Source organism: Candoia aspera, chromosome 1 (genome assembly GCF_035149785.1).
Source record: "Candoia aspera isolate rCanAsp1 chromosome 1, rCanAsp1.hap2, whole genome shotgun sequence".
Classification (NCBI taxonomy): domain Eukaryota; kingdom Metazoa; phylum Chordata; class Lepidosauria; order Squamata; family Boidae; genus Candoia; species Candoia aspera.
Window position 1 is genome coordinate 89,825,694 of NC_086153.1, and position 17,267 is coordinate 89,842,960.

The window sequence follows — 17,267 nt, forward strand, 5'->3', positions numbered from 1 at the left end:
ACCATCTAACATTTAGGAATATTTTTCAATGGATCAGTACTTAGTTGTGCCAAAAGCTAATCTAGTTGACTGATTCTGCAGCCTATAACTAATTACTTCTTTCAGAATTGTTTGTGTTTTCTGTTACCTTGTCCACTTTAGGACATCTACAGTGTAATTAGATTGCAAACTCAACCAGATTCATTGTCAGAAAGTTAATGATACCAAAAACATGCATCAGCCTCCATTAAAGAGAGAAGCTGGAACAGATTCAGAAGACAGCTACCAAGATAGGAAGGAATCCAGAAACCAAACCCTATGAATAACAGTTAAAAGAACTTGTCATGTTTGGCTTGCTAAAGAGAAGACTGAAGGGAAATAAGACAGCAATCCACAAATTTATTAAAAAAAAAAAAAAGGCTGACATGCACAAGAGGGACAGATCTGCTCCAGCTGAAACTAAAACCAATGGACTGAAATTAATGAAACATGATTTATAATTAATATTAGGAGGAATGTCCTGACTGAGCTGAGAAGCAGTGGAAGAGTCTGCCTAGAACAGCAGTGGACTCCCCGACTCTGGAGGTTTTCAAGCAGGGGTTGCATAGCCACCTATTGGAAGGTGGAAACAATTTAGCGAATTCCTGCACTGAGCGGTGGCTTAGAAGAGATATTTAAAAGGTCCCTTCCAACTCAGGTTATATTATGAATCTGTATTTTTATGCTCAACATCATTACATGATTAAGTGAGCATTTGACTTACCCAATTAGTCTGTCTCAGGTTTTGTAAGTGGATTTTGTTCAATATCCTTGCAAATATCTCTTAATATTCAAGAGTTAATTTCTGACATGCAGTATTGTAACAGTTTGTATTCCAAATGAATAGAGCCATAGATGCAACCAATGAAGTTTGAATTTGAACTTCTCAGACAGAAAATAGCACCACCAAGACTATTAGTATAAACTACAGGTAGACACTGCTTGGCCACTCCTCCTTCAGTGCAAATGACAGACCTGTTTCCTTGAACATTCAAACACTCTTGAGAGATTGAAAATTGGATATTTATTAAAGGCAAGGAACTCTGGGTGCCCTTAAGTGTTGAATCAAATGACCCTTAGATATGACCCAGGAGCATCTTCAGGAAGATGGTCAAAAAAGTCAAGAAGACAACTGCAACTGTGTGATCAAAGCTCCACTGATTTTTACATATGTTGCATGCTATACCTGTTAAAACTGTGGGGCTTTAATTGTGAAATCCTACTCTCCATTTTTATTTTGACTCCTCCCATGCAGACACACCTGATATGCCTACTATTTAAAATAGTTCTAATCTAAATCAGATTAGTTGGTGTAAAAGAGTGTAGAGATGACCTTAGTATGGATGAACTGTAAAGAGAGGTGAAATGGCAAATCAGTCCTTGGAAGGAAAAGGGGTGGGGTGGGGTGGGGTGGGGTGGGGGGCGAGAAAGAAAGTAAAAATAACACCACCTTGATGCTGTTTGGTATAACATGGGGTAGGCAGAAACTCTGACAGGCTTTCAAGAATTTGTTATTATGCCTTACAAGAATAAAGTAGCATTCTCAGAATCCTTCTAGTGTCTGTTTCCTGACCTGGTCTACCTGAAGGCTGATGTCAATCTTGCCATTTTACATCCCTTAATGGTTTATCCACTTCTTCTTCAAGGTCATTTCTGCATTCCTTTACCATTAGCAATGCTTTTAACCATCTCAATCAACAAGGCCAGTAATCAAGTGTCATAGGAATTTTAATTTTAAGCAAGTGGAGATACAATGTGGGCAAAACTATTTTTACTCTTGATACATTGCTGTTACATATAGTTCTCTGGATGGCTTGCTATATTTAAAAACTTGAAGTACAAAAGAAAGTCAAAAACAGTATAATATTTAATTTTAGCATCACGGAGAAAAATAGCACTTTGTATATCAGTCACACCAAGGAAAAGGTCTATTGGAAGCACTAGTAGTAAAATCCAATTATTGTCTAATACAGTAGAAACTGTTAAACAAGTATAAATGAACTAAATAACTGCCCCAGAATTCCATTCTCATGGCCAGTGATGGGCCAAACAATCTATAAAGCTTTGGCATTGCCATTACCATTTCCTGGCTAAATAAGTAAGAAAAAGAGAAAGCAACTATCTGTACTGTGGATAGAAAGTATTCCTGATCTCTTTTAGTATTTTCAAATCCTAAGGCAGTGTTTCTCAACCTTGGCAACTTTAAGATGTCTGGACTTCAACTCTCAAAATTCCCCATGGCTTACTGGGGAATTCTAGGTGTTGAAGTCCAGACTTCTTAAGGTTGCCAAGGTTGAGAAACACCATCCTAAGGGGTAGGGGGAGAAGGTATCAAAACTCTTCTGCACATTTCTCCTAAATACATAGTTATGGAAATTAGCTATCTTAAGTGATACTATGTTTCAGTTTAGCTCTGACCCATATATTCTTTCCAAGTTTTGTTACAAAAAAAAAAAAAAAATTAGGGAAACAAACTCCATGCAATGGACATGATTCTCAATTTGTTCTTTGAAGAAACTGTAGTATTTCTAATGTCAGATCTGCAATATATGATGAATGAGATTCCTGTGGAAAAAGAAGGCATGAGCACAATGTAAATATGTTTAATTGTCATTATTACTTGGAAAATAGGCTTTTGATTCCCAGAAAATCATAGCATTTCAAGAAAATCTGACAAGACTAAACTAAGAATGTTTTAATCATAGCCTTCTTCCATTTATGATGCAGGTGAGGGGAAGATGCCCTTAGTTACAAACAAATCATTTTCCTTGAAAACAGAGTTTTCAAGGAAAATAACATTTTGACCAGCTCTGGTAGTTATTTTCTTACTTTTCAGCCTTGAAACTTCAAATTATCTTCAAGGAATAGCGGCTTGGTATATCATTACACAGAGAGTACATCACTATATTGTACGTGTCACTTTTCTCAAGAGAATACAAAAGAAAAAAGAGCACATCAACATGAATTTGGAGAGATTCCACATGTCTGTTGGAGATTATTTTCAAATACAATCCCAGATGCATGCTTACTTCCTGTTCTGTTATATGCTAGCTAAACCTTAAATTATTGTATGCTTTCTGAAGTCAGAAGGATTTAATCTTTACAAATGGACAGTAATTATAGGAAGTATTTAAGGCCATTGATTTAAACATGGAGGATATAAATAGCAAGTGTTTGATTGCAAGCAGCACGTTTTCACAGACCATTTGCATTATTTCATGGTATGAATATGTAGGCAGCATCTACCTAAGGAAGAAAAATGACCTTGATGTTCATCATGCAAACATCTTGGCAACCAATCTACCCATTAGTTTGCACCTATGACAGGCCTGCAAATGAAGCAAAACTGGAAGAAATGTGCATCCACAGAGATCACATTTTCACTTTGTAATGCTGATGCTTTCAAATCTGCTTAGCTTGCTTCTCTTTGCCCCTGTGACCTTTCCTCCTTCCTAATGCAATCTGTTTCATTTGCAATAAATAAGGATGGATTAATACTATAATTAGCAAGAAAATGTAACCTGAGATTTACACAGCCTATCCTTCTTTAAGAGCACCGTTTAGTAAAACAGGTCTTTGCTATGTCTGGGGATCCCATCTGCTCCGATAATATTGAAGGGCTAGATCTGTTTGTGACTCTATTCCTCTGGACTCTCTCTGACAGACAGGTGCTTGAAATGAGCAGAGGAGTACCTGTGGGCAACTGACAGTAACTTTGGCATTTCACACTTACAGGGAAGAGTTGGGTTAAAGTTTCTGACTTTAAAATTAAATCTCTCTGGTGCTAATAATTTATTCTCCCCCTTCCCCAGAAGGAATCGAAGGTGGGAGGAAAGAAGGAAAGAAGGAAAGAAGATGAGGAAGCTGCCTGGAACAGAGAAAATAACTGTTTTTTTTAGAGTATCAGAGTAGTGTCTGGAGTTACTGCTGATGGGAAGTATCAAAAGTGGTGTTTTGTAGAATTTTGTAAGAGAAGGAGATGAGAAAAACTGCATGCAAAGGAATGGTTAGTGCAAAACATGATGAGAAAAAAGATTCTATATTGGGTATTATTATTATATTATTTTAAGTTTATTGGCCACTGAACTCCAGTGGACCCTGGATAGCTGCAGGGTGAGTCAAAAACTGCAAATTGGCAAGCACAGCACTGCAGTCAAAGCCCTTTTTGACATCACACACGTGTAGGAAAGGGACAAGGTTTGCAGTTCTCCCACATCTATTTGCAGATTCTGGCACAGCTCCCCCCTTCCCAACAGACTCCCATGTTTTGTACAATGCGTAGAGAGAGAAAAAGATAGCTGCAGTGTAAGAAATGGTTAAGATTAAAAGAAATAGGGAAAATGTACTACAATATGAATGGAAATAAAATATTGTTTTGGAAGTGGGTGAAAAGGGCTAAAGAAGGAACCTGTAGAAGAGTAAATTAAATTAAGAACAAACGTAATAAAATGATTTGGAGAGAAAGTGAAGTGAGGGAAAGCTGGAAGAAGCATTTTAGAAATGGCATGGGAATGGGCAAAATGATAGCAGTACGCAGAAGAGTAGATTTGACCTCAAAACAATAATGTTAGTGTTCAAGAAAACACATGATGAAAAGGTAGTAATAAATGCTGTGCGAATGTTGGAAAATGTACCAGGTATTGATAATACAATTAAAGACATGTTAAAATATGGATGTGGTTTGCTTTTGGAGTAGCTTGACCTGTATGTGAAACATGTACAGTATGTGAAACCTGAACTGATGCCTAATGTTTGGAAGAATACCGTTGTTGATCTCTTACACAAAAGGAAAGGTAAGGGGGGTCAATGCAAAAGCTATAGTCTGTTAAGCGTGCTTAGGAAAGTGTTTGGCTGAATTCTGATTGAAAGGATATCAAAACAAACAATGTGTACAATTTGGGAAGTGCAAAGTGGTTTTATGCAGGGCAGGAGATATGCAGATCAGATTTTTGTTCCTCAGCAGAGTACTGAGAAATATGTGAATGTGAGTTGAGGGTTGGTGGCTGGATGTGATAAGAGCAGGATGTGATGGATAAAGAATGCCTAAGAATAAAGAGAATGCTTAATGAATGATTCAGCACTGAGCAGGGAGTAAGATGATGTTGTGTGATGTCCTCTGTGTTGCTCAATGTATTTATAGATAATAAGGGACACTTATGGTAACACTGTAAGTGTACAGATCAGGGAACTGTATGTGTGTGTTTTTATATGCAGATGATGTCAGGTTGTTGGCTGAAAAATTAAATGATTTACAGCAAATACTACAAAGTTTGTCTGATGCAACAATACATATGGCTCTGTATATTGCTGTGTCAAAGACCAAGATAGTTTTGTTTGACAAGGAAAATAAACTATTGTTAGTTATACATAACTGGTGAAAAATCAGAGGAGGTAGATGAATCTGTATATCTTTGTACAACATTTGCTAAAATGGGAAAATGGATGGAGAAATTTTAAAATGTATCAATGCTGATAAAAGTTGGTGGTTAGTATTGTACGTGGTCCATGGTGAGGAATGAATGTTTATTGAAAGAAGTGAAAATGGCTATGCACCTGAATAACAGCATGCTTCTGCCCACTTCGTTATATAGAAGTGAAAGTTGGGTATGTGAGGAGAAAGATTAAAGTAAATCAAATGCACTAGGAATGACTTAAGAAGCGTGTCTGATAAAACAAGAAAAGATAGGGTCAAGAATGAATGGGTGATGAATAAATCTGGATTGAATATACCAGTGAGTGACCAGAACCAAAGAAGTAGGCTGAGCATACAGAGAATGAATGAGGAAGGAACTGCAAAAGAAATATATAAGGTAAGAGTGAGAGTGTTGCAAGGAAGGGAAAAAAATCTAGAAAGCCATGGCTGGGTGAAGTTCATGAGATCCTCAAAAAGGCCATGTATGAAGATATATTTCACATGGTGGAAGCAAGGATGGTTTGCTAGGGTAGAAAGCTATGGAGAGATGTCGTGAATGAGGCTGGTGCAAACTAGAATTAATTAGATATCTTTAATTTTTAAAAAATCTTTAATTTCTTTTGCCAACTCCTTTTCTGTACTCTGCATACTGTTGCTGATTCTGAAAGGGTGGGACATGATTGCTGTGCTTGCATATATGCATGTCCTTGTCAGATTCTAGCATCATCATTGCTTACAAGGCTGCCTGTGACCCACAGATGCCCCTTAGGCAGTTTTAGACAATGATAATGAGTGTCTTTAGCCCAGTGCTTTCTTTGAAAAGGTGCCCAACTGCCCCCCCCCCCAAAATGACAAAAATAGGAGAAGTAAAAATACAGACAAGACCAAAGCTGTGATATACTTTCAATATTCCTAAGGTAAAGGTAAAGGTTTCCCTTGACGTAAAGTCCAGTCGTGTCCGACTCTAGGGGGCGGTGCTCATCTCCGTTTCAAAGCCTTGGAGCCGGCGTTGTCCATAGGACACTTCCGGGTCATGTGGCCAGCATGACTCACGGAACGCCGTTACCTTCCCGCCGAAGCGGTACCAATTAATCTACTCACATTTGCATGTTTTCGAACTGCTTGGTGTGCAGAAGCTGGGACGAGCAACGGGAGCTCACCCCGCCGCGCGGTTTCGAACCGCCGACCTTCCGATCGGCAGCTCAGCGGTTTAACCCGCAGCACCACCGCGTCCCTGTATTCCTACAGGTCCAAAAAATTATGTACTTCTGTCCTGAGAGACAGACAACAGTCTGGTGAATGGAGATTGTTCTGGTAGCCCAAAGTAGAAGTCTGAGTTTCTCTGGTATACCACTGGAGGGGTTAATGTGAAGTTCCTACTCAGGAGCTACTCATGAATTGACCTTTTATACCCAAGGAGTAGTACTTTGACCTGCTATATGGGCAGGTCACCTGGCCAAGCCTACAGACTCTTCCATGATGTTTTTTGATACTGGAGAGAGGCTTTAATTTCTTTTTGGGGTTGAAAGAGAAGTTCTCCACATCCTAAAGACCCATCCAAATATACTGTATATCTTCTTAAGAATTAAGGGTTTTCTAGTTCAAATTCAGGGTTGCTAAGAGCAGCTAACTTCTTGAAGGACAAAAGGGCATAATAGAAGGGACTCAAGAAAACAGTGGCCTTATCCCTACAGTAGATGTCATATGAGGACTTGTAGCAGCAATTGGGAACCATAATTATATGGACATGTTCAATTTTGGAGAATATGTTTTTAGTACATGCGATATTCTTGTTTCTTCAATCACCTGCATTTAAAAAACCACACACAGTTAAATTTATTTTTAATTTTTTCCCCACAAAAAATTTAACAAAATGATTTACCTCATTTCTATGCATTTCTATATATTCCTAAAAAGCATTTTTATGGTGAACTGTGCTGCAAAATTTAAAGAAACACAAACTCTGACATATAATTATAATGTTTTATAATTATAACACATTATCCAAGACATATGATACCACAGTGAATACACATACTGTAAGCAGTGGTGATATATAAGGTCACAATTGGTGTAATATATAACTGATAAGCAAAAACTGCAGTGATGCTATTAATAACTGAGATTTTCTATTATGCAATTATATATTCATTCTTGTGATTAGGTCTCTGTCATGGGCACTGATGGCGAGCAGGAGGGGTCCTCTATCCAGGGGGGAAAATGCATGTGTAGTAGTAAGGAGTTGAGCAGCCATTCAAAGAGACACAGATCAGACCCGCCTTGACCTTTGGGGTTTATCTGTCTGGGTTTTTCCCACGCTTCTTCAGTTTGTTAGAATTTTCTGTCTAATGTAGCAGTAATAAAACACTAGAGACCTATTCCTTGTCTCGGCGTGGTTCCTGACTGTTAGGACAGTCTCCCCAACAAGTTTGTTGACTATTATCACTGGAAATATTAAAGAAATTATTAGACATTTCCAGTTCACATGAGGCATTCAAGGTGGATGACTATACTTGGTCATCCTGCCAATCGTTGCTAAGTGAGGGCAATTGAGCAGATGACATGGAAGTTATTTGGACCTGCATAAATTCATACTGCTGAAAAAAGTTCCAAGTGGCAATCATAATGCATACAGATGGGTAATAATGTGCTTTTATGGGTAAGTGACCTGGCTATGTATTATTGATATAGCAGAAAACAAACAAATGATTAAAAACAGGAGATCTGCACATCCCTGAATGAGAATAAATAATAGCCACAGTATAAAGAAACATGATGCTCTGGATCTCTGTATTCAGGCCCAATTATCCTAAAGTTATTAGATGAAGTTTGTTATGTGGCAGAGTGCTGGAAAGTGTTTGGCCCAAGAGATCAGAACAAACACACACCAGGCATTTCTATAAAAATAAATGTATTTACATAAAATGTAAGCAGGTTTCCATATCCAGAAATCCTGGATAGGCACAAAAGCTTTACAAGGTCATATTTTGCAAGCTCATACACACACACATGTGCTCTGTGTAGGACTGGAAAGAGAGGCAGCAAAAAGGAAACTAAACAAGTCCAGGCAAGTTCCCTTCCAGGCAATCAGCAGCTTTATCTTATATGGTCATCTTTTCACACTCCAACCTGAGGTTACTTAAGTTTGACCTGTTCACCCTGCCAAAGTGATTTGTTACCATAGTAACTTAGTGGCTTGCTCCTTGCAAACAACCAAATACCAACATGTTAGAACATCATCTATATTACATTGGCCTATGTTTGTCTCCACTAGTCCACAATCTGGACCCAACTTCAAATACCTGTTGAACATTTTTGAGTACTGATCATAGTTTTTGACCCTTTGTTTCCTTTTCACCACCAACATATTAGATAGAGATTCCTTATAGCCTTAAATCTCGCTGAAATCAAGAGGACTTTTATCATGGAATTTTACTCAAGTATTAGTATTTGACATTTTAAGCAGATACAAATGAAAAGCTCCAAAATATCTTGTTCAGCACTCAGCTAGTGGAAACTGCAAATGAAAAGGAAACGTCAGCATAACAGCGGGGTGTTGGATAATGAGGCAGAGCTGTAGCTACTCTGTCTTCCCAGACAGATCCATTTGGTAAATAGATAATTCCTGTAAATAACAAATATGTGTAACTATGGAGATATATCCAGTGACATCACTGAAAGCTTATAATATACCAGGATATTTTAGGGTTTTTTTTAAATAACTCAAGCTGTAGTGTGGGATGCTTGAGGAATTTCATTTTTGTGAATTTATATGCCAACTGTGAAGGCTGACACTGGTTGGACTGATTTTGGGGGGGTGCCCTTCGAGTCACCGCTGACTCCTGGCAACAGCTTGGACTAGCAATTCAGACTGAAACTGCCATCAGTTTTAGCTATAGTAGAGCCACAGTGGTTCACTTAATTGAAATCAGAAATGAAAAATTCCTGATTTGAATACTGTGAAATCAGTGCCTTGAGTAAGCTGGTATGGGTATAATAATACTACTTATGTTATTGTAGTCACTGTAACATTAGTGGAGTAATTAGTCAAAATGAAGAGCTTTGAGCTGTTAGAAAACCATCTAAGTCAGAACTTCCAGTAGTTGCTGAAACTATCTTTCCCAATATTCTAGACAATTGGTATATCAGGTGGCTCTGCTGGAAGTTGTAGTTTGACAAGAGGGCTGCAAGTTTCTCCAATTCATACTGGAGGTGCCTGCCTCCTTAGGGTCAATATTTAATGTACTGATGGTTCAAGCACATATATTTCTCTCCATTGCGCAATATAGTTTGTCTGGGTCAGACTGTCAACATGTACTCATCAGAGCTTTGATTTGGGAAATATTTCCTCCTTTGCTGAAGATGGAGAAGCCCATGAATTGGACAGCCAAACATACTGCTTATGCATGAAGTTACCAGCTTACATGATGCTATCTCCACAGAAAGGGCAAACTTAAACCATACAGTCATGCACTTCCTCTGCGTGGATGGATGGACTTGCTCTATGTCTTCTTTCAAAAGCTGACAAGTGAATAAAAGAAGAAACATAATCTTTTTTTAAAAAAAAAACATTGTCTGAACTAGGAATCTGGAGAAATAAATACTTTTCTTCTTGGAATAACAGTTATCATGGTTGGACTATCAGTGCGGAATAGATGACATTGAAATTTGAAAGACACTAGCTTTCCAGGTTCCCACCTGCCTACTTGGAAGAATCAAGCCGAGATGGGGAAAAAGATGGGAGAGGAGTGAATTTATGTCAACAAGAAAATAGAGTAGCCATCAATCAAGTAATGTCTGCCGTTACCTCCTTAGGGTAAACTTGGTGTGGTTCTGTTATATCTCATTTCAATAAGGGCCTAGCATAAAGAAGGGCTAAGAATTGCCTTGGAGAAATGTGAGAAAGAGAGAGAGATTTAATCAGACTTACTGACAAAGTTAATATATATTCTCTATGAAAGAGACGTCTCCAGGGTTATAGTTTTCAGTGTTGAACAAGAACTCTAGAAAGTTTAGAGAGCTGGACTGAGTCAAAATTGATTTTTCTCTGTTTACTGCATTCCCCAGGTGAAAAGTTAATGAACCAAGGCTAAGGCATAAAAAAAGACAGGTTACTTAGAGGGCTATGATAAAAATATCATACAGATAGATCTCACTCAATACTTTCATCTATCACAGTAGGTGCTTTGGTAACTCTAGACAGGTAGATATGATGAAAAGATACAAAAAAATCATGTTGCTGCTATTATATTCTGTTTCTAAGAATGGGTAAAATCCAAAGGAGGTCTGCTGTTGGCAGCTTAATTCCCCTACACCTATTCTATAGACATCCATAGAACAAATCCACTGTTAATTAGAAATTCCCTCAGCTACATGCAAACTCTGATCACTCATTTATTTGAGCTTAAGGTTGTTGTGGCAATCATCTTTTGTTCAGCATTGTACTACATCAAAGACCTAAACTTTTATGTATTCTGTTTTTCAGTTTCAAATTAAAACCGAACAAGGAAGAAAATATGACCTGTTAAGCATATCTTCCAACACCCTACATGGAGCCTATGCCATTTGATCATTATTCTATGGCAAGGAAATTGGGCCAGGAGGAGGTAGTCTTCCAACACACTGTGATGAACGCCTACCCAAGCTTCCAACCAGATTCACCCAAGAAGCTTATGGATATCTGATTTATTACTGAATAGTATGCAGATTCAAGAGCAAAGGTGAGATTGGCAAAAGTGTGGGTCTTTCAAACAATTAAAGCTTAGACAGTTCCAATCCCTCCACCCAGAGTCAGTAAGAGTCCACTCCCCGCAGCCTGCAGGTGTTCCTAAGGGTTCCTGCCGGTCTTCGGGAAAATGTCCTTGAACAGGCACGATAACCCAAATAGACATTCCAAAGCCTCTACATCAGTGCCTGGTACAAAAGAACAAGAGCAGCGCCCTCCTGAACAGTAACACGTGTCAGCATCAGCATGGCATGGGAACTGTTTACGATGTTCACAGGAACACCGGAACAGGAACCATGACATACACAGGCCAAATAAACAAAGAATTACAGTACCTAGGTGACCTTGGTGGACACCAAAAGGCAAAGCAGAGCTGGATCCAGGACTTGGAATTGTAGATTCTCAAAATATCTCCAGGCTGGAATAAGGCAATGGCAAACTACTTCCATATTGTTGCCAAGAACATTACATGAATAAGTAAGGGTATCAACAAACCAAGACGGCTGCCACAATGGCGTGACTGAAGCTCCACCCATTTTTTATGTTGTTGCACATGCGATGCACATCAAAAACAGACAGAGCTTTCATCACACCATTGTGGCCACCATCTAGGTGGTTGTTGTTGGGTTTTTTTACCCCACCCTGCAGGCACAACTGTGAATGAATTTATTTTTATTTTATTTATTTGAATGACTAGCCGCCCAACTCTGCCCAATGGATTCTGTGCAGTGTACAAAACTAGAAAAAAACATAAACACAGATACAAACATAAAATCAGATGGACAGCCCAAAGTAACATAATCTTATAAACAGCAAAATCAAACAAAACAAAACAAAACAGGGACCATTAAACAAATAACAAACATCAACCTGAAGTCTGGGACCAAAGTCAGGTTTTCAAAGCTTTCCAGAACCCCAGGAGGGAGGGTACATCCTTTTCTCTGGGGGGGGAGGGGTTGCTATTCCAGAGGGTGGGGGCTGCAACAGAGAAGGCACACTACCTCAGTCACACAAAATGACAATATGTTAACAGAGGGGACCTGAAGCATTTCACTCTGCCAGAATTGGAGACAAGTGGTCCCTCAGTTATCCAGGCCCTCTGCCATACAGGGCTTCATAGGTAATAACCAGCACCTTGAACTGTACTCAGAAGCCAACTGGCAGCCAATGCAGCTTGTGTAGCAGTGGTGACACATGGGCACACCAAAAGGCACCTGTTACTGCTCACACAACTACATTTTGAACCAGCTGCAGCTTCTGGGTGGTCTTCAAGGGCAGCCCCATGTAGAGTGCACTGCAATAGTCCAATTGTGAGGTGACCAGGGCATGAGTAACTGTCTGAAGGGCCTCCCAATCAAGGAAAGGGTGCAACTGACACACAAGATGAACCTGTGCAAAGGCCCTTCTGGCCACTGCTGCCACCTGCTCTTTGAGAAGTAGCTGTGAGTCCAGAAAGACCTCCAAGTTGCACACCAGTCTTGGCTGGGGAAGTGCAGCCCCATCCAAGACCAAGGATGGTGACATCCCTGACCTAAGGGGTCCAAACAGCCACAGCCACTGAGTCTTGTTAGGATTGAGCCAAAGTCTGTTCTGCCCCATCCAGACCGAAACAGCCTCCAGACACTGAATCAATACATTGACAGCTTCACCTGTGCCCCTCGGGTTTGACATGTAGAGCTGGGTATCATCAGCATGCTGATGATGCCAAATCCTGAACTGGTGGATGACCTCACCCAGTGGTTTCATATAGATGTTGAACAGGAGAGGGAAGAGCATCAAGCCCTGAGGCACCCCTCATGTGAGGGGCCATGGATGTGATTTCTCCCCCCAACCCCATCAATAATGACTGGAACCAACCACTGAGGAAGGAGGTGAACCACTGCAGCACAGTGCCTCCCACTCTTAACTCTCTGGTCTCCTGGTTTCTAGGCTAGCACCTTAACCACTATACCAGATTGGCTTTCTATAGAAGTCTATTCCTGAGAAGGTGACCATTTAATGGAACTCTTTTTTCCATAAATATGTGAGGAAGCACAAACTTAATTTTGGAATGAAGCATCTGATACATTCAGTTGTTTTGGACTTCAATGTTCATCAGTCCCAAGAGAGCCTGACCTAGAGCAAGAAATCCTGGAAACTGTCAACCAAAGCATTTGGAGATCATGATAATAATCACTGCAGCTTAATAAATGATGTCGTATATCAAATTGTACTTTCTAGGAAGTAAACTCGCATTGCATTAATTTCTGAGTGAGGAAATGCAGGTTTGAAACTTCAGATACCTAGATCTGCTGTATTTTTCACATGTGAATAATGGGATTTTGTTTGGTTTCATGAGGTTTCACTTTCCAAAACCATTTTTCCAGTAAAGACATGTGTTTCAGCCAATCAGCATCCAAAAGGTCTTTAATGCTGTTTCCTATTACATTGGTGTTATTGGAATGTAGGAATTCTTTAATCATCTCAAACTGAATGACTGCCAACAGTGTATTTTATTGACTGTTAAACAGCTTCTGTTTATATGAAATGTTACACACATCAATATTTTCAAAGCAGGGTTCTTAGGTACTGGTTCTTTCTGTAGCACACATTGTGCAGCCAAAATGATTAGTCAAATAAAAATTCTATAAATTGTCCAATTACTGTTCACTGAAATAATGGACTTGACATAACATCCATGAAATCAACAAGAAGATTTCCACTGATGTAGGGGATGATAAGTCAGAAGAAATGAAACAGACATGTGTCTGTTACTGTGTTCAAATAGCAGAAAGTCTTCAATACATTTTTAAATAAATAAATATGGCCATACCATGCAATTCCTTCAAATAACACCATAGGTTTCTGTAAATAACAGATTTGCTTTGTAGGAGTCTTTCAGTGTTATTTTTAATAGAGCTATGAAATAGTTGAGATTCCATATCAAAGCTATTGTGTTCCAGAGATAATGCCCCCAACTTTGGAAAATTGCAGATTGCACCATAGTAAGCCCCTTCCTGCCTCCTTCGTGATCATGTCACTCGAGCAGGGTAAATATAGCCTCCCATGCCAAAACCACAAAAATACACAGATACAACAGAAGAGGAAAACAGACACACACACACACACACACACCACAGACATGCAAATACAACACAATATGTTGTTTCATTACCCAGAAGAAGATACAGAGGTCTCCTCTGGGACACTTCTGGTAAGCGGGTGGAAAAAACACAAGAAGCTGATGCTTTCTCTATTTTAGTTAGTCATTTACCTGGAAGACAAATTGCAACATATAGTGCCCATCTCTTTAGCAGGGAATGAGCCCCCATGCCAAATGCCAGCATTCTTCTTCTTGGCACACCTCACCCCCACCCCCCAGGAACTGCCTTGTAGATGTGTTGTGGAGCTAGCAATTTCTTTTCTTTCCCTTTTGTGAGGAGTGAAGAAAATATTGGTTGCTCCAGCACTGCTTTTCTGCCTTCCTCTCTTCTCCCACAGGCAGTGATCTGTTTATACTGTCATTCTGTTGCTTGAAATGTATCTATACTACACCTATCACAGCAGCCATATGCAGCCATGGAAAAGCACTTGGTTCTAAGCTTGCTGGCATGCGATCCATTCACCATCACAGCTTGCAAGAGGCTTTTAAGTGTAAGACAAATGGTTCAGATCTCTTTCTCTTTCCTTTTTTTTCTTTTTCTCTTTCTATCTTTCCTTCCTTTGCAAACAATCAGACAAATGCACACAATATGTTCTGGAAACAGAGGGATGACATTGCTTGCTAGCAATCTATTTTATTTCCTTTTTGCATGCATTGGCAGACAGTGGGAGAATTTTGTTGTTTCTGGACTTGCAGTTGTTGACTGAATGACTTCCTCCTCCTTTTTTTATTGATCAGTTGTGGAAAAATTCTGACTAGCTTAAGGGGTTCCCTATCTGTTAAGGGTTCCCTGAATTTTGATGTCAATTGAAATGGCAAAGACTGCAAACTGGCAGAACTGAGAAATGGAAATCATGGTATGTTTTTCTTCCTAAAACTGGGAACGTAATTAAATTGTGCTGCCAATGCTTGTGCTTTGGGGCTGGATGTGACAGGTGCTCTCTTGGAAAACTGTGAAAAATAGGTTTGGGGGATATCTGAGTGTTGCCAATGTCCAGTGCAGATTTTGCACCTTTGTAGAATCCCTGGGTGGCCCTTGAGAAAATGGTCTCTGAAAAATCTCAATGTCCAGTAGGTTCTTACAGAAAAGGGTAATTGTCTGGTAATTAACCTGCAAGCTGGGATGGATCTTCCTTAAACAAATATAAGAAAAAAGATGTCCAAATAGTTGAATAACAGATATATACAGTATATAGAGTACATAGAGTATGTGTGTGTGTGTGTGTGTATATATAGAGAGAGAGAGTACACACGCTGTCTCTCACACACATATATACAATTTGCCAGTAGTTTTTGTACGGAATATCATTCAAAAATGGACTCCCCTTCCCCAATCTACACCATCCAGTCATCTTCAATCTACATATGTTGTATAGACCATAGATAAATCATAACAGATGCTAATTGCTTTGCGGCTGAAATCTAAGTATGCTTTCATAGAAAGAGGTTTAACCGACATCCATGAAATATCTGAGTTTACACCACTTAATGATTTTTTAAATAGGTATTCTCTTACACTGCTAAAACAATATCTGGAGTGTGTTTCTCTTTTAAGCTATTTGAATGGGAAGATACTAATGTTACTGTTCTTGTTTGGCTGACTTACAACACTTATTATCTGATAGTCCAATTCAACACATACTTTACTGGTATGTAGGATTAACCTTCTAGGTATAGTCCACTCACTTTAATGGAGCTGGGACTAAGCACAGATCCACAAGAACACCAGAGGTTATATTGCTGAGGGTTAAGGGTATAGCTTTAGTACAAGGCTTATGAATTTAATTATTTTTAATAAGCAAAATCTCATTGTAGAAAATGAGACCTTTGTTCAAATTCACCCCAAGCAATTCTGTATTATAAAATTAATTCCCCTGAGAACACATTGTAGAAAATAAAAATGGTTGATACATTTTCCCTTTATCATGAACAGGTGCAGCCTAAAAAGCTTCTACTTCCTTACAATCCTTGAATTAAAAAAGCATTTGAGTATTACCTCTTCGTAGGCTGGTATTATTGTCCCCTTACTGAACATTCAGGCTTCCAAAGACTACGTTCTCTAAGACACTAGAGTTGGTGGCAGGGACCTCCCCGGAGGAAACTACATTCCCTTAACTCCTGCTCTGCTTTAACTTCAAGGGCTAATGAGGACTACTTTATCTGGGATGTAAAACTCCAGACAATCACTTCTGTATCACAAAGAGATACAGAAAACCCATGGCTGCTCTCTAGTAGTCATCCAAATTTTTACAGTCCAAATCTGGTGATGCTAGGTAAATGTTGGTCTTTCAAAGGTTCCCTACCACGCTGCAGCCCTGGCCATATTTATTTATTTATTTATTATTCAAATTTAATTACCGCCCATCTCCCCCAAAAGAGGGACTCTGGGCGGTTTACAATAAAATCCAACTATAGTCCTAAATGTTAAAATCTCATAAAACCAAACACATAACAATTATTATAAAATGCAATAAATACATATTAAAGGTCAAGGTATTACAGCCTTGACCTTTTCTAGGCACGCTGATCCCCCCAAAATTGCCTGGTTGAGCACTTTTCCTTTCTGCTATATTTTTTAAAGACCAGTTGAATTTTCTGCCTGCCCTGGATTTCATTGAGTCCTTTAGCTGAAGGCTTAAGTTATATATGAATTATAAGGGAAACTGTTCAGAAGGAGGAAGGATGATCTTCTCCCCTATGGTTCTTCTTATATAAAAAAGTAACCTCCAGATTTGGTATCAGATCTCTGTCATCTCATTAGGTCTGGACCTGACAACTAAGAAAAGGAAAATACAGTCAAACATGCTGTTCAAAAAATTTATTTAGTTATGAGTTATGAAATCACAGAATGTAAAGATTTGAAATGACCTTAGAGATCTTCTGGTCAACCCTCCCTGCTCACTGCTGGAATTCACTACTACAGCATCCCTGACAGATAGTCATTCAGTCTCCGTTTAAACACTTACAGT